This window comes from Mercenaria mercenaria, chromosome 8 (genome assembly GCF_021730395.1).
Source record: "Mercenaria mercenaria strain notata chromosome 8, MADL_Memer_1, whole genome shotgun sequence".
Lineage (NCBI taxonomy): Eukaryota > Metazoa > Mollusca > Bivalvia > Venerida > Veneridae > Mercenaria > Mercenaria mercenaria.
This window is the reverse complement of record NC_069368.1, coordinates 65,280,321-65,302,955: the sequence shown is the minus strand read 5'-3', so window position 1 is coordinate 65,302,955 and position 22,635 is coordinate 65,280,321. Positions and strand designations below refer to the sequence as shown.

The window sequence follows — 22,635 nt, the reverse complement described above, 5'->3', positions numbered from 1 at the left end:
TTGTGTTTTCACTTATTGGTAATCACTGGCTGTTTTAAATAAATAAAATCTTCTATTACAAAGAATATTTAGTCATCAGTTAAAATGCAAACATCTAGCTAACTAAAATCCTTTACATTTCGATTCTGTTTTCTACAATAATATTTTTAAAAAGGAGCTAAATTTGGAAAAGTGTTTCATACAAGTTGTATATTATAAATTATATGTATTCGAAAATAACATCTCAAAATTCCATGTTTAAAGCAATTAAATTCTTGGTTGTATGATAGTCTTTGTAACATGAGTAATAATTATAAGAATAAGACATTTCTGTCATTGTTTCTTCATGACTTGCCTTTTACCTGCTGGTAATAAATGACTATTTTGAAATAAATGAAACATATATTACTTTTGTTTATGCATATTTCAAAGTAGAATACTAGAAAGTACAGCTAATTAAAAATGTTTCCATATTTTCTAAGAAAATCGTGTTACCATGGCAACATATGTATCAAATTCCTTTTTCCTACAATAATACTTAAAAACAAAAAAATTAAAATAGTATTTCTATTAAGTTAAATATATGAAAGTATAAGGTTTCAGAAAAGAAATCTGAAAATTTCACATAAAAGCTTTAAAATAGTCATGTTTTGTAACAAAAGTAGTCATCGCAAGATTGAATATTTCAGTCATTTCTTCATCATAAGCTGTCTCTTCACTGGATAGTTATAACTGACAGTACTGAAGAAAGTGAACATTCTTTTACCATTACATTATATACTGTAGTCCCTTATTGAAATACAAATCCATAATTTCAATGGAATATAATTTGAAATATGTGCCCTTGACAACATGCATACTATTTTTTTTCTCTGAAAATACTTTAATAATTAACACAATAGCTTAACTGATGAAGGTTGCACTGCTACAAGCTCTGGTGAAAAGTAAATATTTCTTTCCAGCCAATATTTTTATGGAGGTAACTGAAACTACAATCTTTACTTGATGTTTAACCTTAACAGGTAAACACACCTATATGAACAGCAAAACAGGCTAAAGTGTTGTGTATTAAAACGTTTCAATTCAACAACAATTTCTATCTTTAACATTCACTTCACTTTTTCCATTTCTCAGAAATATCCTCGTCAATCACAATTTCAATTTTCAGAACAAGTGGTTTGGGACAAAATGAATCCTTTGGTTTTTCAGACAAACAGTATTCTCTGATGTGTACAGGTACAAATGTCGTGTCATTCCATGTCAATAATATTCGTTTGGCATTGCGTTAGGGGGAGTAGATTTTAGTAAGTCAACTGTCTTAACTGGACTGTCAATTTTACCAGTAACAATTCCAGGTGTTTCTGCAGACATGATAAAGTGGTAATACTTGGTTATGTTCTTCAAAAGTTTAAAATATTGTGATGAGATATTTCTCCACCGGTAGAATGTGACAGGATTTAAATCACTGTTGACCAACTGTGAAATGTTATGATCTTTCTTTAATGACTGATACACTGTGTCTGCAATATCATGTATTAAAGGTCTCAGTATTCACCCTCTTCCATAGATTTCTCTAAATTCAAAAGTGCCAGTCAGATTCAAACTCTGCATGGCCCGCGATCATTGTTGAATATTCAATTGGTCTGTGATACCTTGTAACAAATAAGTAAAACATTTCAATTTAAATAATTAACCTGGGAGTCGCTTGTTTTTTCCTGTAAATTTAATAAAACACATTTTTGCTTTATTATGTTAACCCTTAACCTGCTAAATTTGTAAAATGGACTACTCCATCTTTCAATAGAGACAGTATCATTTATTGCTTATAGGGGGTTCTCATAGAAAATTTACTTACTGAATATCAAACAGTGCAGATCATGACCAGACTGCACAAATGTGCAGGTTGATCTTGATCTGCACTAATTGCAAATGCAGACATATCTGCCTCATGCAGTCTAAGGGTAAAAAGTATTCATTGTTTTAACAGCTACCCAGTGAAACTCTCCACACCATACCACAGCAAGATGTTATTTCTATTCTGGCCAGCAGCATTGTCAAAATGGAATACTAATACAGGTAGTGATGTACCATGCTCAAAAGTTGTCTGTCCTTTTACAAAGTGAGTCGCTTTCATAAACAAGATCAAACACACTTGCCTCCCTAAAAAAAGATTAAGTCTTTGGTAAAAGTATCTGTTATCTTCATGAGTCTCAGGAAGCTTTACAGTCTTCATTCTATACCATGTTCTTGGTGCAGTGAAATTGGTAAAAATATCAGTCACGTCACAACTTCTAAGTCAAGGATGGGTTAATTAATTTTGAAAATAATCAATTTCAGTTAAACGAAATTACAATTAATTGATTTACTTCAAATAATTAATCAAAATTCCTATTCTTTAGAACTATTTATAATTTAATGAGATATCATCAACATATACTTTTACACATGTACATGTAGTGTTAAGTATTCAAATTATCCATGTAATCATTGAGTGCCACAGGCTTTTCTCAGGCTAATAGCCAATGTAATGAAGACTTTTCACTAATTGATCTTCCTCAAAACCGGCTTGTTGAAATCAAATTCAATTTAAGTCATTCAATAGTCATTTATAATACATGTACATACATTGTACAAATCATTAGTGTAGAAGTACACTTATTTTGTATTGTCTCCAACAAACCCTAGACAGAGGTATAAATAAATAATATATTGCATTAATATTATAATAGGAACAATTAGCTGTATGTTTCTTACCTGATCCCTCACAGCACATCTAAAATATGTTACATTTTCTTGAGATCTTAAAGTAAACAGGACCAATTTCCTGGCTGTAGTAGGGTATATCAACCAGCTGCAGTGGAATGAACCATCAAAGGAACAAGGAATATTATCTGAAAGAAGATACGTTACATGTACTGTAAACATCACTAAAAATCAAAAACTGAATACTAGATTAATAATGTGATTGTGAAAGATTTGATTAACTTACCAAACTACTTTGAAAGTTATTATACTAAGAATCTATTTTTTAAAATTAAAGAATCATAAATTGTTTTACACACAGCAAGGCTAAAATATTGCAAAAATGAAAAGATTTTTATAAAATATCATTATTTCCCACTACTCATGTACAATCATCCAGTTGCAAAACATTCTGAATCAACAATACTGGCAAGAGAATAGTCACCAGACAGAAATGACATTACTAATGAGACCCACAGCAAAAGCAGTTACCATTTTATAAATGGAAGTGGCTAGACGTCCGGTTACCATACACCTAGCCAGCGTTCTAGCCCACCGGTAACCGGACGCCTATCCTATAGGGATTTTCTAGGATTCCAGTAATCAATTTGGTTTTCTAGGCGTCCGGTAATCAATTTATTTTAAATATTGTCTTCATTAAGCCTTACAGGTGAATATTCTATCTTGGCCAAACAAATTATGATACATTAAATTTATTAATTACAGTATTCATAAATAAAAAGATCGCCGTACAGCTAGAAAAACTTTCACGGAGAGGCTAGGCGTCTTGTTACCGGACGGCTAGAACGAAGGGTAGGCGTCAGGTTACAGGACGTCTACATATTTCCATTTAAAATACCGTGGCTACTACTGTAAGAGGGGACTTTTCAAAAAATGATGTGACATAGGCAGGCTTCTACAAGGTGGCATCAAATTTATTGATTATCACAGCTGCATGTATATTGTATTTTTCCATACTAAATATCTACCATGGACAATGAAATAATTTGATGAATCCTGGTCACCTGGAGTAAGAAACTGCCTGCCTTCAATAATCTTTGTGGTAACCCAAATGGCCATTTTATATTAAATACACAGGCATAATGAAATCAACTGTGTTCACAAGATAAATTTCATAAATTTCCCTTAGTATGTTTTGGATTCACTTCCGGGTAAAAACAGACTTGACTTATTTCAGTGAAAGTTTCAAATATATTACATTAACAACTGTTTATAAACAGTAATTACCAAATCAGTAATCTGTATTACATGTCTTAGATCCCGCCTTGGTTGTAAAAAAGGTAGCTCAACAAATTAAAGTAAACTTCACATGCCTCCCTGATAAAATTCGAAACCAGAAACATAGGGAAGGGGAAACAACTAATTTCGAACGAAATATTTTGCCTCATGCGTAATACTACTATTTTTTAACATGTCTGATGTCTAAATATTCTTTCTCTAGTAGGCTGTTATCAATCATGTAACAAGCAGTCGTATTTTAACGGTAAAACTTTGCTAGTTAAACATGTGTAAGAAAGCTGCGCGCATTAACTGCGCGCAACTTTAAAAGTCGTTTACAGTTAAGATTCAAATGAAATTACTTTATATAGGAATAGAGTTAAAGCGTTTATATGACCAATAACTTACTGCTTTCCTAGAGCACACTTCTATATATGTGGTTTTTGCATGGCCAGGAATTTTATACGTATCAAGAAATTCAGTACCTAAAAAAAATGTTATCTAACCTGTATATAATACAGAAACTTATTTTCGTGTTCGAGTGGAAAATCTTTCAAGCAGTGTTCACTGATTTTGTATTATTCCTTTGTCCTTAACAGAGAGCTATTATGACACACATATGCATTAAAATGAAAAACTCGTATATATAACATCAAAATATCAAATGAAAATATAGTATCATTTTACCAAAAAAAAAGGGGCAAAATATATATTTTTTTCCAGAAATGAGGCTTCAAATGTTAAAGTTCATATATTTGTAATAAAAAGTTCATGTCCGGAACATGAAGGAAGAATAAAGGCGACAAAAACTCCCAATTGAGCATTTTGCAATCGAGGGAGCTACAAAGAGTACACTAGTGAACTCGATGGTTCTACGTTTACTTTAATCTGCTATAAATTCATATGGTATTCATATTATATACTATGGTTTTCTGGTAAACTGTTCTAGTAAAAAAAAAAAAACTCATCTGAATACTTCTTTCTAAATGATTACTTAATGATTAGACAAACTATTATTGCAGACAAAATCTAAATTTAGCGTTCTTTATTCGTTTTTGATCTTTAAAGGTACATTACTCAAGATAAATATATTTTTTTTAATTCATCAAAGAACGATAGCAATTGTTAAAAATATAAAAGCTTAGAGATTTATATAACAGCTAAAATGCCTACGTTTTATAACAATTTTCGATGACTTGAATAACACTTTAGACAAACTCCTACATAACTTAATAAAATAGTTTCTCAGTTGATGACAGAAACGTATTGGTATCGTAGTTTCTCATGAAAGCTGTTGCTAAAATATAAATCATTTGGCCAAAAAATTTATTGCAGACAAAATTTAAACTTGGCGAATTCTAAACTGAATTACATTAGAAATACACTGTGATTAATTAACCAGCCAATAATAATATGAGCTATATCATACGTCAATATAGTGAAAAGATATATTTGAAGGATGTGTTTGCATATTAGATACTTTATATATACGTTACCATTTCAGTTACATTGAATTAATGAATGGTTTTTAGAAAGATGTCAAAGAATATTCTACTTTCAAGTTCTTAAATATTCCAAACAGTATAGTTTCATTCATGCCAAGTGTTTGCTTAGTTTTCTTTCCGTGACACTGTTTTAAAATATGTTACCATTATGATTTGTTGTATTTGAAGATATGCCAGACGAAATTGGATCTTATAATCGATACATAGAGAATAACGTGCTACTGTCTTTTGTATTTTTCATCATTAGAGTGTTGATAATACTACTCAAAGGTTCAAAACATATACCACAGTTTGTTCGGTATAATTGTTTGTGTGACTACATCATTCCGATATAATTGACTGTTAAATTTTCATGTGGTGTGACACAGCTTCAAAACAAACATTGAAAAAGAAGAATAAGTTGTAATAATTTAAACAAAAATGTGTGCAATTTTGAAAAATTGTTTGCTCACTGATTTCTTTTCAACTTTTACATACATTAATATTTTATTTGGGTTAAACATTCTATAGTTTAGAATTTCATTCATGTGACAAAGTGTATGTTTTAAGTATCACATAGCCCCATATAAGGTTCACTAATTACATTTAATGAATAATTATAAATGATAATTGTTTATCAAAATATCCGAAAACGCGTTTCTTCGACTATGTTTTTCAGAGGATGCTATAGTACATGCAGTTAGCTCAGTCAAAAGAGCCCCATTTTGAAAGCCATGGTTCCCGGGTTAGAAGCACAGAATGACTACACATGTTTCTCTCTGTTAAGGTCCTTAATGTAATGTATTTCTACAGATTAAAAATCCAATTTTATTAAATTTAAGGTAGTGATGTCTCACTGCAATTAAATTGTAGTAAGTATAGTATTTACTAACTTACATTTTGCACTCATTTTCATAGCTTCATTGCAAGAAAATTATACATTATAAAAGTACATTAAAATCATACATTTTTGATTGCAATATATCTATGAAAAATATTGTGTTTGGCGCAAGAATTTACATCATGGTTTGATTGTGAAGTCTAGCGGTGAGGGAAACAATTACCATACACATACCTTCAATTGAATGATATGAGCAGAAATGAACATTATATAAGGATTGCATATCTTAAGCAAGTGTGACAATTTAAGCGCAAAAATAAACATGTACCAATCAAATTTACTTTACAATTGAATATAGTATACACATAACTGACACGTATTAAAACTTTTTAAACAAAACTAACATATATATACTCGTTCGCATATTCAAGAATATTTGCATTATACTTTTAATAAGTGAAATAAAAGACTTTTTTTCAAATCTTAGGAATCCATTATAAAATATATAATTCATTAAATTATACCTGTCTTTCAACATCGGTTAAATGACAACGACTTTTGCAATTCCTGTATATGTATAAAATAAATTTATATGCATGCTTTCAAAATCAAGAACTAATTAACGCAGTAATTTTGGAAAATTTACTAAAATGTAGTTATTAGCATTATGCGTATCACCGTTCGCATAAAGAAATGTATCATTCATGACTTTCTGTCACTGTCTAATAAGTATGTATTTACTACAATGTCAATGGACAACTTCAAGGTCAGATTCGTTGCAGTGATTTAGAAATAATATTTTTTTTATATTTTTTGGTTTATTAAAGGACGATGATGCTTTTGTCGATGTTGATGTCTGTTTATTTTTTGTTGTTAAATAATTTCCATTGAAAACCATGTCAACAATATGGGCTATTTTTTTTAATCAAGATCGAGTCATTTTCATAGTAAAAGGCGTTAATATAATGATTGCAATGCGGCTTTTATTTCTGTTAAAATTAAATTCATTATTCGTAATTTTCATTCTGAGGGTTTCGAATGTAATGAATGCTTTCTGTATCAGAATGGCTGCCTTTTACGTGTTACATATATAAAGAATCGAAGCTATGATAAAACTGTCACTTTTGCTTAATAGTCCATGGAAAAGATTATGGTACAAACAGGTTTTTTTGAAAATTAAAAGGACTTATTTAGTTTATGTTTCAATGAAAATTTAATTTTTGTCACAATTCAGTTGTTTCGACCTTTATATAAGCCACAAATCCTTATCTTATTACTCAAATAGAATTAGCATATTTAGATCCAAACTGCTCATAATTTATGCTACATATACATTTTATGTACATTTCGGTGGTACTGGAAGATTTTAGCCATTTTGTTTGAAATGAAGTTCAAATATATCACAACGCCTAATCCCTCCTATTAACTGTTACAAAGTATTTCAAAGTGCAGGTCTATGAAATAGTGTCAAACTATTAAAAATACATCTATTGTTATGCATTATGCGTTTTAATAACTATAAACTGAGCATTTCCTGAAATCAAGAAGTATGTTTCGTATCGTATCTGTATATGTTTATGAGTTCGGGAAGATAACATTTTTCATTTATTTGTATGTTCTTCTCCTGGCGACTTATCATGCGTACAATCAAATCTTTATTCATGTGTATTGCATGTTCATGTACATTGATATTATTTGTTACAATGATGTTATTTTTTTTTGTTTGTGTAGTTCTGAAACATACGTTACCGAAATTAACTTACTTAATGTTTAAAACACAGTCCATTGTAACATGATACAAACTTTTATTTCACTTCTTTGAATGATTTTTTTGTACTAACTAACATCTTTTAAAGACGAAATTTGACATATAAGTAAGAACTTGAAAGTGACGACAATGATAACATAACCACAGTATAAATAAAGACTCTCATATATGTTTTTCGGTAAGGAAATGAGACATGATCAGTGATTTCGTTCCACAGTATGAGTAATATCTAAAATTATTATAGTCAAAGAAAATGGTATATTTGAAGAAACGCCTTTTCTTCCAAACGTGACATTAGTTAATACCCATGTTGTACTTTGATATGTATTAAGGGCTATAAGAATACAATTCGCAGTGTTTATTTACTTCTGGAATTACGTTAGCAACTGAACATATAATTGATATATACCGATAATATCAGAAAAGAATACAATCTTATCATCCAAAACACAAACGCATTGAAAATGTAAGTCGCCACAGTGCAACAAAACCCATACACTATCCTTGGTTTAATGTTCCTAAACGTTCTATATTATCTTGTTAACTTTTTTCTTATAACGCGTGTTTCATTTTGTGATGCTGTGTAAAATAGCCGAATAGGTTCTTTGCAATGCCATTTAGCATGATATGTGCATTAGTCAGGCAGAATAATATACGAGATATGGAATTGAATTTTTTTGGGTGACCTTTAAAACCAAGGTAACGTACTTTTGATTCTTAGAAAAACCGCCATCTTTTGTCTTTTTTTATAAAACTCGAATATATTTAGACTGCGGAAATACTGTACCAAATCTACAGGTTATTATTAGTATATAGATTCTGTTAAAAGCACACCCCAATGAAAAATTGCTAAAGAACAATTTCTAATTGGTGATATCTTTACAGTGATGCTGCAAGAGGCAGTTTGTCGACACGTGATACTATGGAATAGTAACAAGATGAAATCCAACAAAATTATAACGGTCATGCTTGCATGTTCATTAAACATGCTTTATTCAAATTAAAAGCGTACTGATGCAATTGTTGGTGTTTTTTTCAATGTTGCTAGTTCTCCAAGTTGGCATATATTAGTGGCGACAGTTACGTATGTCACATTTTAACATTCCGTTGTCCACTAAAAGTCACAATTATCAACATTACAATAAAAGGAATCTATTGGATACCAAAACATATTTTGAGTGGAACATTAATTGGCTCGATTTATTGAGAAACATCATGTGATTTAAAAGTATAACATTTATACGTTCCTTGTCTATAGCCTGATATGTTTGCAAAATATCATATTTCCATTAAAATATATCAAATTAAAATTAAATTAATTAAAATTGTTAACACAATTGGTTGATAATATCTTATCAGAAAATAAAGTTATTTTACTAACTATACAACTTATCAAAACCGGTGGAAATGTAGCTAGGGTAAGCTAGTTATCTTAGTCCCTACATTTTGTATAAAACGTCAAAAGGCGGGAATGAGTGTAACAGCAAGCTTTTAATTGACTTAGAACTGTTACATAAGGAAATGTCTAAAATCTGACAGTCAATATTGAAACATTTGAGTAAAAATTTATTAGAAGCCAATGATAGTTTCAAAGAGGAAGGGTTCCATAATTTGCATACACAATGTTTATTAAATTGAGTTAGAAAGCGACATTCGTTCTTAAACGATTCCAGAGTAAGTGCATTAAAGGCTTCAGAAGATGAAGCTTTGCCAAATTTCTGGGTTATGAAATCGAAAAACTAAAAACTAGAGAGCTTACAGAAACTGGCCCAAAGACCATTAGGTTAAGTATAATAAACAAAGTAACAAATAATACATTTACATAATTAATTAGACATAGCGTCATTCGATACAAAAACATCGCACTCTGTTTCTATTATCATACATGTTCATCACTGACATGATAAGATGCCGTCTTACATCTGTGGAACACAGGGCTTCTATTCTGCAATCATTTAAAGCTAACGGAAAGGTTGTTTGTAGAAATTTAATCCATTTAAGTTCAGAGACATGTCTAAGTTTAGCCTTGAAACCAGAAGTCATGCTAACTTCGTTATTTAAAAGTCCTCATTAGGAGAAAAATAATATCTTTTCATTTTCTCATTATAAATATCATTTTATTACATCTTTGGAAAAGGATGTACAATCCGAAGGTTTGAGTGATTTATTTAGGAACAAAACTATTTTCGAAATTGTTTTTATTCCAAATTTTAGACACTGTAACCAGAAAATTAAAACCGGATTATTTAGCATTTAGACTCCAAATATATATTGCTAAGTGCATCAGATAATATAAACACAATATTAAAATGTTGTGTGTTATTTTTTTAAAGAGATATTTACTGCAAAAAATTTAGTCCCCCATACCATTTTTGGAAATAGGATAGACAACTCCTGAATTACTATCTCATCAAATTTGCTAATATAAAAATAAACTTAGGTATTTTCCCGGGATTCCCCTATTAAAGTCTGTTTCTTCATTTTATTCAGACATGGAATGTAAACAAATCCACGAACTATTTAACAGTACAAGGACATCAAACAACCTTTTTTATTTTCCTTCAGGACAGGTACACATGCTAGGTCATACTTGTAGTTAATAAAGGAAATGAAGACTATTAACTTCACAATATTTTATTACCTCCCTTCATTATATCTATTATTAACATTATACATATTTGTTTTATGAAATTACCTCCCTTTATCTCATATAAGCTTTTTAACATTGCAATTTAATCAGTCATTATTTTTACCTTAATTTTCAGACAAATAAATATATATGTTTTCTAATCCATGGTAGGATTGAAAGCATATATCATATTAAAGAATACTATAAAACATTTATCACACATGAATGCAAGGTATACACAAAAAAATTATGTTGAGCCATCTTGCCAATGACAATGTTGAAAAAAGTGAGATAAAATCTAGTTTAAGTTAATAATTCCCATATTAACTTATGACTACAAAAATTTAAAGTATGTTGTTATTCCCATTTTAGTCCAACATATCTAAAGAAGTAAATACTACAAAGACTGTATATCAAATTGTTTTAAATAAAATTCAACCAACATATTTTTTCTTATTTCTTTTATTTTGATTATGTAGTGTACTTATCTGGAATGATGAGATATTTTAAAATGTATATTTCTTTATTCCTCTGGATGGAAATAAGTAGAACATATATACAAAACAGCCATTTATACCAACCAAATTGTAAAATACTTAAGTTTTGTTGATGCTAGTGATTATATGTTGAGACATCAAAACAACATAAAAAATAGAAAAGAAAAATTGTGAAACATCATTTCTAGATTAGATTAGACTGTATTAAGGTATTAGGCCCATTATAGAGTACCTCCTTATTGAAGAGTATTCAGTTCATACCATAAACCTACTCTGGCTGCAATTTTCAGGGGGGCGTAGGTTCAAGCCCCACTGGGACCTTATTTTCCTTTTTTCTAGTAAGTTTTTACTTTTTTCAAGACTTATTATTGATTTATTGTACAAAAGTAGAAAAATGTAATTTAATAAGCGATTTCTTGCTGTTCAAAGTGAATTTAACTCTGAAACAGAAGGGGTAGAGTTAGACATCTTTAAAAATACTGAGTTACATGCGATAAAAGTTCTCCATTTTGCCTTCATTCTTTAGATTACATATTGTGGAAGAAATGTAGGTAGGTTTTACTTCTGCCCCAAGGTTATTTTTGAATGAAGTGAGCAAAATTCAAAACAGACTCGCATAATTCGACCTTAATTTTTCAATAATGGAGTTACAATTCTGTCTCATTAAATCCGTTTACTTGAGGCACCCTAGAAAAAATGATATTGACAATTTTATTTTAAGTTTTATAATTGTTTACCAGTAGTTTGATTTTTCTTTTATAAAAAATAATGGTATAATGAATTCTCTGCAAACGTTTTGGATAAAGACCATCACTTTGAAATTTGTCTCTACTTTAGCTTGAGGAAATACCATCAATTACACAAAATTTATAAAAAAACTGCACGGTAAAAGTTTCTAAAAATTTGCAACACAGTGCGAGGCACGGTCAACTGTAAGAATATACCAAGCAAATGCCATTTTTCAAACATTACTATTAGTGGTCTAATACCTTAAAGAAATGTTTGTATGACAATATGTGACAAATCTGGCTGAATAGAATAATTATTAAGTTATGGTAAAATGTTGAACTGCTTTAACATTAATCTACAAGTGATTAATGAGTCCATCTAACCATTATTTTGATATTTTATGCATTATTAAGAAAACTATTATATACAAGAAATGACTCACAGACAGTATAATTTGCTGAATGACTGGGTCAATCTCCACCACAAATAATATGAAACTTCAAAAGTCCAATTAAAGTTTATTCTTTAAAGTAGATTGATCACATTTTAACATTTCTATGAATGCAATTGTTAAATCAATAATTGCTTCTTAAATAATACAGGCTATAATGGAATTAAAAAATGATTTAACAATATATGTATACGGTCTTGTCATAACCACATTCTGTACAGATGATAATACATAGTAAAGTCAACATATTTCATGTGTGGGTCCATCTCAGTTTACAGCTGGTGCATGGCTGTTTCATACATGCATATACATCATGCAGCACAGTTGGGGTAAAGTACGTAGCCCCTAAAGTGACATGTTACACACTTTTTTTCCACTTAAGTAATGTGAGACATTTTTTATCTCGTTTAAACGAAATGATTATAACTATTTCGTTAAAACGAAATCATTTCGTTAAAACGAAATAACTATTTCGTTTAAAAGAAATCATTTCGTTTTAACGAAATAAGTTTAAACGAAATCATTTCGTTTGACGAAATCATTTCGTTTAAACGAATAGTTATTTCGAGAAAACGAAATGATTTCGTTTAAACGAAATAATCATTTCGTTTAAACGAAATCATTTCGTTTTAACGAAATAAGTTTAAACGAAATCATTTCGTTTGAGCGAAATAACTATTTAATTAACTATTACACACTTTTTTTCCACTTAGGTAATGTGAGAATTTTTTTAATTCGTTTTAACGAAATAAGTTTAAACGAAATCATTTCGTTTGAACGAAATAACTATTCCGTTTGAACGAAATAACATTTATTTCGTTTAAACGAAATTTTCGTTTAAACGAAATGATTTCGTTTAAACGAAAAATGATTTCGTTTTAACGAAATAGTTATTTCGTTAAAACGAAATGATTTCGTTTAAACGAAATGATTTCGTTTAAACGAAATAGTTATTTCGTAAAATCGAAATGATTTCTTTTAAATGAAATAATTATTTCGTTTAAACGAAATGATTTCGTTTGAACGAAATAGTTATTTCGTAAAAACGAAATGATTTCGTTTAAACGAAATAGTTATTGTAATAATAATATGTTATTTCGTTTAAACGAAATAATTATTTGGTTTAAACGAAATGATTTCGTTTTTACGAAATAACTATTTCGTTTAAACGAATTCATTTCGTTTTTACGAAATAACTATTTCGTTCCAACGAAATCATTTCGTTTTAACGAAATAATTATTTGGTTTAAACGAAATCATTTCGTTTTTACAAAATAACTGTTTCGTTTTCGTTCAAACGAAATCATTTTGTTTTAACGAAATAAGTATTTCGTTTAAACGAAATAGTTATTTCGTTCAAACGAAATCATTTCGTTTAAACTTATTTCGTTAAAAGGAAATGATTTCGTTTAAACGAAATAAAAATAGTCTCAGATTACCTAAGTGGAAAAAAAGTGTGTAACATGTCACTTTAGGGGCACCATAGTAAAGCTTCACATGACAACACACTTGTAGCACTTCTTGAAATACAAAAAGTAAAACTTTATTACATAAAGAGAATAAAACATAGCAGTTTGTAAAACAATTATAACATCATTTTTGACATTTGCAGATACTCTTAGAAATATATCATCAAGCAGCAAGTCAGGTAACTCTACAAATTAACATTTTGTCTAATTTCAACTTGTCTAAGGAATCATATGTCTTAAGCAGCAAGATTGTGTTGCTACTTGGCTTGTTGCTTTATTTAAATTTTACATATACTTAGATTCACTAAATGACAAGTTATATAATAGAACTGTTTGAAAAAATTGCATACCGTATAGCGGGTTATTTCTACGGGGGGAATATTTCTGCGTTTCTGCGGTCTCTAGGTAAAATCGCAAAAATATTTCCAGTAGAATATTCATCCAGCAAAAATTTAAAACGCAAAACAATCTGCATTGTTTTCATCAACGTTGTTTGACGATATGTTACCCACGGTAATCCGAAGTTCACAATGGCATGGTCTTATTATTTGAAATTACCGTCGTCATCTAACAATTACCGATAATGATATAATTAGGTGTGATGGTCAACACCTAACTGTTAATCCTTAAGAAAACGTTTCTTTTTTTTGTTTGTTTGTCTGATTTTTTTGTGAATGTAATAAACTGAGTGAATTTCACTTGAGTTGTTCTCATCAATCCCTTATGAATATCTTCCGAACTATACCTGAGTAACCTTTATACTTGTGTAACCGTTCTGCAGATATACCGTAGTTTGCAGTTCTAGTGTGTACAATTGTTGTTGGACTTATATATTTTCAATTCACATGTTATTATATCCTACAATGCATTCATTAAAAGCAAAGCTACTTAACAGCAGTTACTGGTAATTTAGTTTATTGTTTTCATACGCTTTCATTCTCACGACGTCCGATCATACGGGGAAATACCTCCTCCTTGGTATCAAAAACGCAGAAATTTCACTTCCTGTTATGTGAAAACGCAGAAATTAAATACGCAGAAATTACTTTCACAATCTTTGGGACCAAAACGCAGATTTTTTTGACCGCAGAAATAACCCGCTATACGGTATTTTATAAAATTCAATGTACATATTTAGTAAAATAGTGAAAACAATAAACAGATAAATCTGATGATGTTCACCTATGATCTCACCTAAAAGCTCAAACAACAACCTACAACCTCTGATTAGTATATGATGTAATAATAATAAACTACCTAAAGTTTTTTTTTATATAACATGCAAAAGCAATGAACTTGAGAACTGCCAAAACTTCACCCTATGAGTAATAGATATTTACTTTTCCCCTTATTGTAAGTGTTGTTTTTCTTAAAGCATTTGAAAACAATAGATATTATAAGTACAGTGCAACCTCTCGTGGAGCAACACCCTGTGGGATATACAAATATTTTTAGTTATGTTGAGATTGTTGTTCTGGAGAGATAAATTTGATAGTTATTTTTCAGCTGAGGGAAAGTCTCATGATGTTGTTATAGAGAGGTTTTTGCTTCAGAGTGAGCTACTCTGGAGGGGTTGTACTGTATAAATTGCTTCAAACTCTCTCTCTTTCAACTGAGCTAAATGAAGAAAAACAACAAAAGATTCTCCAAATTTAGAATTTCCTTGTTTACAATTTGACGTTTAATGTTAGGCAACTGTGCAAACATTTTTTTATGTGATACAATGCGGCCTTTAGCTATTTTATTCCAATGAACAAATTGTCAGTCTTGACAAAATCATGTGAAAAAAGGTCACAGTAAAAATATTAATCCTAATCATTTCATATATATTGCAAAATCAGCTTTACAGCATCATAAGTGGCAAAATTAAATTTAAATGTTGCCTTTGTGATGTGCAGCACTGGCCATGTCTTTTATCACAATAGTTTACCTTATTTATATCTGTTACTTTTATCATTGCTTTTATTTCTCTTCTGCACTAACCATTGTCTTCAAGTTCTGAAATATTGTAAAACATTGATTCACATATTTTCTAGGTAATCATCATAAAATCAGTATCAAAGCATTTAAATATAATTGTTTTCATTTTCTTAATAGAAAAATACAAATGTACTTCATGTTTTTAGTGACTGATACAATATACTGATAAATTTGTATTTCAATGTTTGTTATCAAAGTACATTTTCATTCTGTTTTTAAAGTTTTTACATTAAAAAGCTATCACACATTTATTACTAAAACATATCTATTAGCATTATCTTTAATGGAGATATTTACTTTGTAAATTGAGCTACAGGAAAGAAATGTTTATGCCTGGCTGACATAAAGTCCAGAAGGTTCACATCTTGTCAGAAATGTCAGTCTTATAGCTGACTTGTACAATTATTTCAGAAGCAAGTATGTAGTCATACAGCATATAAATGCTTTGAGACCTTTGTTTAACATACAAAAACATAATACCCCTTGCATTTATTCGTAATGGTAACATCTTCTGGGACTGCCACAGGATAAGACAGGTCAAACAACTGTACATACTCAAACTCTCTCTACCAACACCGAAAATGAAAATTATACAAACATTTTTTTCCCTTTATTTTTTTGTACAAAAGATGACCCATACATTTAATGTAGACTTTTTACATTTATTAATCTAAATATGATAAAATTAATAAAATATATCATAACTCATTTTATATTTAAAATTATAATCATTATTAAACATGAACCTGAAGTGTTCTAATTTATAAAGCTAAAATTAACACTGAAAACAAAGACCGGCATCTATCATGGTGATACATCGTACAGCGGATATAGCTAGTTATTTAGCGGTAAATAATGGCGTGTTTTGAAAATCTGCATTACCACTGGTAAGATTTAACATTATTACAACACCTTCAAGATATAAATTATGTAAACGGCGAATTTTATCAAAAGTGGAATGAATTCTATGCCCGAAAATACATCCATATAGCTGGTAACGTGCGCAAGGCAGTTTATGAATAGACAGATATTCCGTTTGCTCACTGTGGAACCATTATTTTTGTGCATATTTTAGTGAAGTAGATGGGCATTAGCCGATTCATAGAAATTCTGAATCGGCAATTCTCTTTTATTTTCTATCTAATATTCATACGAAAAATCCTGGATATCTGACTATAGCCGTCTTTTTGTATTACCCAAATGAATTTTGACACGTGTGTACGGGGTATAGACATTTGCAGTACAGGGTATAGACCGTTTTGAGAAATATCCTGTACGGTGTATAGAAGAAAAATTGAGATTTACCGAAGGTTTTATTCAATATGAATACTTAAAGTTATCTTTTCACAACGTTAACTATGATGTACAAATGTGGAGCCAAAACATGAAGCTTAAAAAGATAATCCAACATTATTTTTATGAAACCTCATCTCATTTCATTTCTTAAGTATTATTGATATGCTTATTCTTCTTTTTTCTTTAATAGTTATGTCTGTTTCTCTGCATAAAATTGTGAAACATTATACAATGATATGTCAAAAGATGCATGCTGCAAATATTTAGGGGTCTTTCTGATAAAAGTACCTACACTTTTTTAAGTACTTACATTCATATCTTTTCTGCTGCATTCATTTTATGAAAAATAAATCATATGAAAATAAAACTGTTTTAGATATCAAATCAATATTGATTTTGAATTATGCATGTACAATTGTCATTGATTCGCGGTGTGTAGACATGTTAACATTTAAATATGTGCACTTGTTGTCCATTCATGTATAGCAGAATTATGGCTCTTCACATGAATGTTTATCAGCTTGTGAAGATACCCACTTGAAGTTTTGCTTTTGCAGGAGAGCTATGACCCTTGAGTTAGTATATTTGATTATTTCTAAAAAACAACTTGATTTTGAAAAATAATATTCCAATTCATCAATTTCTACATAGAATAAACAGCTCTTATGTTGCATTTGCTGGAAAGAATCCAAGTTATTCTATTTAAATCTTGCACAATGACTAAGGCATACTAGTGAAATACAAACTATCACTCTCATCTATCTCATACATTTTAGAAATTGCAATACAGCTTCATTCCCTGAAAATATTTAAACACATAACCTTTCGGTAATGAATAAGGCTTTTACGTTGTAACATAGACCTCCCACAATGACATAGGCAATAAGAAAAGTTACTAAATTATAATTAAAATGTTTTACTATCATGTAATAAAGTATCCTGAAACTCTTGTGACAAGCATGTCAACTTATCAAATACCTGAGTTTTCAAGTAAACTTGTCACTGGGTAAAACACATTCTTTAATTTGTATTCACTCTATATTATTTCAAGGGAAATTAATACATTTGCAAACACTCTTCTATCCCACTTTTGAGTATACATCTTATTTGTTTTAGTATACATCTGAATATTTTCCACCAGAAAAAAAACAAAAGTTAATTTCATAAACTGTAAAAATGGAAAACTTAAAAACTAAATCACATATTAGTAACGAATCACAGCAGTGCACTTTTTCACTGCAATTATGATTAGAAGTCGTCTCTTTGAGAATCTGTCTGCAATGAGATTTTTTTAAAGAAGATAACTTAAATAATTCTTGCCCAAATCTAATCTTATTTTAAGTTACACCATAACCAATGAAAAAAAAAGTTTATGTAAACCATTTTTTTGTGAAAACAGTAACAATGGATCTTGTTTAACATTTAATTTCTTAGAAGAACCCCATGTATCAAATTTATAAGAAGGTTTTAGCCTAAAGCAAACATAAAAGAAACAACTGAAAATCTAGGTATGTAGTATATGATACCATTTATGCAACTTTCAGTAAGACACCTAATAGACAAACAACAATTCGCATCCGTTACAGATTTGTACTTCTAATCTATACTCCGTACAGATGAAAACTGTATACAGGCGAGAGGAACTATACCCTGTACAGTCCATGCATGTGATTGATGATGAATTTCTTTGCAAGTTGAACACGGAAAGCTCCAGTATTAGGCATCGATTGATTTAAGATTACAATGAACAAATTGCACGATTTACATTTTTGATAACTGATGCAGTTACGTTTCTAAATGAAAGAAACTTTGCAGGTGTGCACAAATCAGCGGTGTGCATCCGAACTTTACACAGTTAATTTAGATTTTTTTGGCCATGGCAATGTGCTTTAAATGTTCCACATGCATTGTCTATACACCCTAGCTATTTACAGAAGTTTGAATGTCAACGACCTTTATGAAAAAAGCATAAAATATGGCTTCAAAATTTTAATACCCCGATCTTCTTGTTTATTTTGACTCACCGGACCAGCTATATCCGCTGAACGATGTATCACCGTGTCTACTGTATATATATAAAACAGTATCATGAACCGGATTATAAAACAGTCCCAGTTCAAATGTAATAACACATGACTGTCAGAAAATCAAGGTATGGTACACTTTAATGATATAATGAATGCCATCATAAACTTCATATATATAAAATTATACCACTTCCAAAGCGTGGCTGCAACTACATTATCAGACACTGAAAGTAAAATATACAAATAATCATTACACAAGAGAATTTTTCATGTTAAATAAAGGGAGTTAATTAAATGCAATCTGAGAAATTATTGCTAAAAAGAAAAGAGAAGTAATTATTAATAAAATAAATGAAGAAAAATGTATTTATAAGGGAGGTGATTTAGAAAAAAAAACCTTCAAATGTCAGTATGATGATACTTGACATTGACAATGACCTATATCAAGTATGCACAACATAATAAACAGCAAGCACTTGAAAAATGCATTATATTTTCTTGCAATTTCAAGAATATTTGACTATATGTAAGGGTTCCCTAGATGCTGTTATACTGAAACAAACTTTAGTCTAAATATAGCTTAAATCTATTTATAACTTCACAAAATGGAAGTCCCAAATTTCCACAGCTATTCACAGGCTGAAAATATTAGGTACTAATATCAGCAAAGAGGTTGATATCTATAATTTTTAATAACTATCGTCAAAGATAGGGAAAAACTTACTGGAAAGGCATACACTTCTGATCTAGTCATTTCAATACATGTTCAGCTCATTTGCATATAAGAAGAAGTTTACGGAATTCCCTATGTTTCTCTTCATTTTCAAAAAATCTGTACGATGAATATAAACCAAAACATTCTCCTATGTGTCAGCTATCAGATATATGTAAACTGTACCGTAGTGTGATTTTCAAAATGATACAGTCAGACCACAATTATTTCCTTTGAAAATAAAGTGCTCTAGGTAAATGCCAAGAAATCTTACAAAAAAAAAAAAATAAATAAATCTAAGTTTCTTTTTTAATATCTACGGAGAAAAGTTTTGTCTGACATCTTTCTTTACTTGTCAGAAAAAGTTATGTTCATGTTTCTCCGACTTTCCAAACGGTACTTAGAATATATATAAACTGTTATCTTATGTTTGTCCTATTTATATAAAAATGTTTATGCATAATCCGGTAGTCGGCCATTATATGTAATAACTAATTTAGCGGGAATTTATTTCGTTTATACTCTCTTTCTCTTCTTAAGATAAAGTAACTGTGAGCTACAAATGTAATTATACACCGTGGCCTTAGGCTGTGTCCTTATTTTTTGAAAGTTGTTTCTTGTGAGTACAATTTAATGCATTATTTATCAAATCATAACTGTCTCCCACCATTTAATATGCCTCATTTGTATGCGAAACATTCACTCTTCATTTTTGATCAGAACATGATCAGGTTTTGTAATCGTTGAAAGTCCGTCGTCTCTTCTTTAAATACGAACATTGAATTTGTTTAAAGAACATTTCATACCCTCAACCAGCAAGCCAATAACATCAATGTTTCTTGAGTGGCTGCTCTGTCAGATTCATTCAAATCTAGGTCATCCATGTAGAGTTCAGATTGTCATAGCAACCGAAAGAAAAAAATATAATCATCTCCCAAAAGACTGCTTGCAAAACTTTGTTATAATTTCACAGTAATGTTCAGTGAACTTACTTCAAATCATTCTGTTTCCCAGAAAAATCATGGTCACTTGTGTGCATTGTCATTACTCATTACTAAGTTGAAACAATTTTGCATATATATCTTATTTGCGTTCACCTTTACTTAAGCTGTAAAAGCAATCTGTGAAACCCCGTCGAGCAATCTAGGGCTATGATGGCCCTCTGTTTCATATTTTACCTAATGCTAGCACTGTTTGCTATCGGTGAAGCAACTTTTTGATGCCATCATGTTTTATGCATGCACGTTTTGCCTTTGTCAAACAAACCAATATCTTGTTTTAAGCTATGTTGACAGTAATGTAATTCCACAGATCAATTAAAGAAATTTTCATTTCTTTTGCTATTTACGAAACTGCGTAAGTAAGTGGATATTTTTCTATAATTCGTCACTGATACTGAACAGTACCTTATCTTATTCATATTTGCAGTAATGATCTCAGAATATATTCTTAAAGGGAATTGTAAACCTCACTGAAAAGGATGAACGGGTAAGGCAGTCGTAAAATATCGAAAAGATCAAGCCAGTTTTCTGGACGAAAACTCTTGGCAGGAACGACCGTTTGTGATTATATATGCTTTTATTCTTTCTTAAATTGTAATCAAATACATGATGATTATATAAGCTATTTCGTTTGGAAATATAGTAGCATAGGGTAAACACTCATTTAAATTCTAGAAATATTCTGTAAAGAGGTTCATAAACATTCTAACAGAATACATGTAGTATAGTTCCATAGTTGTCAAGCAGGTTTTTCCGTGACGGTGTTTTAATATAGATACTATTTAGTTCTGTTTCATTTGAAAATACTCTGGAAGAAATTAAAAGTCACAACATATTCTACGATCCTGATCAATTTAGTTACGATACCTTAAGTTATTTAATAATATCCTGCATGACTGGTTCATTGTTTGAATTGAAAATTCAGAGCAATTATCATAAATTAGAATTAACTCACCTGGACCCATAATTGAAAATATATTATCTTACCTAAATTAAAAAATGAACTTCAAACTCAGCACAGAAGAAGAATGGGCATCTGTTGATGCATATATTATAAGACTTTAGTAAATTTTAATTAAAGTTTAATTTACGTTATTACACTTATAACGAAAAATAAGTCAAAAAGTGATCAGTTTGAAACAATATGATTAATGTTATTGCAAATTATAGTTGGCTCTGTCTGACTGGCATTTGTCTGTCTTATTTCAGAGGCACACATTATTGCACGTTTTTACCTTGTAGAGGAAAATACCTTTGCAACTTTGTAGTATCACAAAAAAATAGCGATTGTCATAGGATTTTCTTTTAAGTTTTTGAAGCCTCAAAATGACAATTATGCAAGATAATAAGCAATATTTGCGCGTGTTACACAATGACGTCATTAAGTACTGCTGTCTGTTTGATGAAAGTGGAAACAGGCGTAGTTAAATTACTAGCTAAGAGAAAACAAATCTGAAAAATGTCATGCTAAAATTAAATTGGACTTTGTATAAAATTCAATCTGGAACGAAACTTTAACTGTATATTATTGTGTGTTAAATACTAATATGGACGTTCATGCACACATCCAGACACTGTAACTTCTTTGAAATATACAGATATGTTAAACAATTTCACATGGTTGTTGAGAATGTGAACGATATCCAACGGTAGAAAACCCAGATGTGAGATATATATGTCAATTATTTTTAGAAATATCGTAAAAATATACTACATATCATATGAAATATTGCAAAACAACTACTTACTGTACTGTACCAATACAAAATGTGTCAAAAACTCTTAGTAAGT

At 30.1% G+C, this 22,635-nt stretch overlaps 2 long non-coding RNA genes across 4 annotated transcripts in view; both read right to left on the bottom strand.

The window, feature by feature from the left end:
- Window positions 1-855: 855 nt before the first annotated feature.
- LOC128559072 (uncharacterized) lies at window positions 856-4,763 on the bottom strand. Its single transcript, XR_008372118.1, has 3 exons — window positions 2,734-4,763; window positions 1,971-2,139; window positions 856-1,631 (listed from the first exon to the last, which is right to left on the bottom strand). It is a non-coding gene; the product is annotated as an uncharacterized LOC128559072 (long non-coding RNA).
- Window positions 4,764-13,785: 9,022 nt separating this feature from the next.
- LOC123539641 (uncharacterized) overlaps window positions 13,786-22,635 on the bottom strand; it is a 30,195-nt gene continuing 21,345 nt past the window's right edge. For all 3 annotated transcript variants that reach the window (XR_008372113.1, XR_008372115.1, XR_008372114.1), the window contains 4 exons: window positions 19,319-19,355; window positions 16,289-16,374; window positions 15,759-15,826; window positions 13,786-13,879 (listed from right to left, as the gene is read on the bottom strand). This is a non-coding gene — a long non-coding RNA (uncharacterized LOC123539641). The remainder of the gene's footprint in view (window positions 13,880-15,758; window positions 15,827-16,288; window positions 16,375-19,318; window positions 19,356-22,635) is intronic.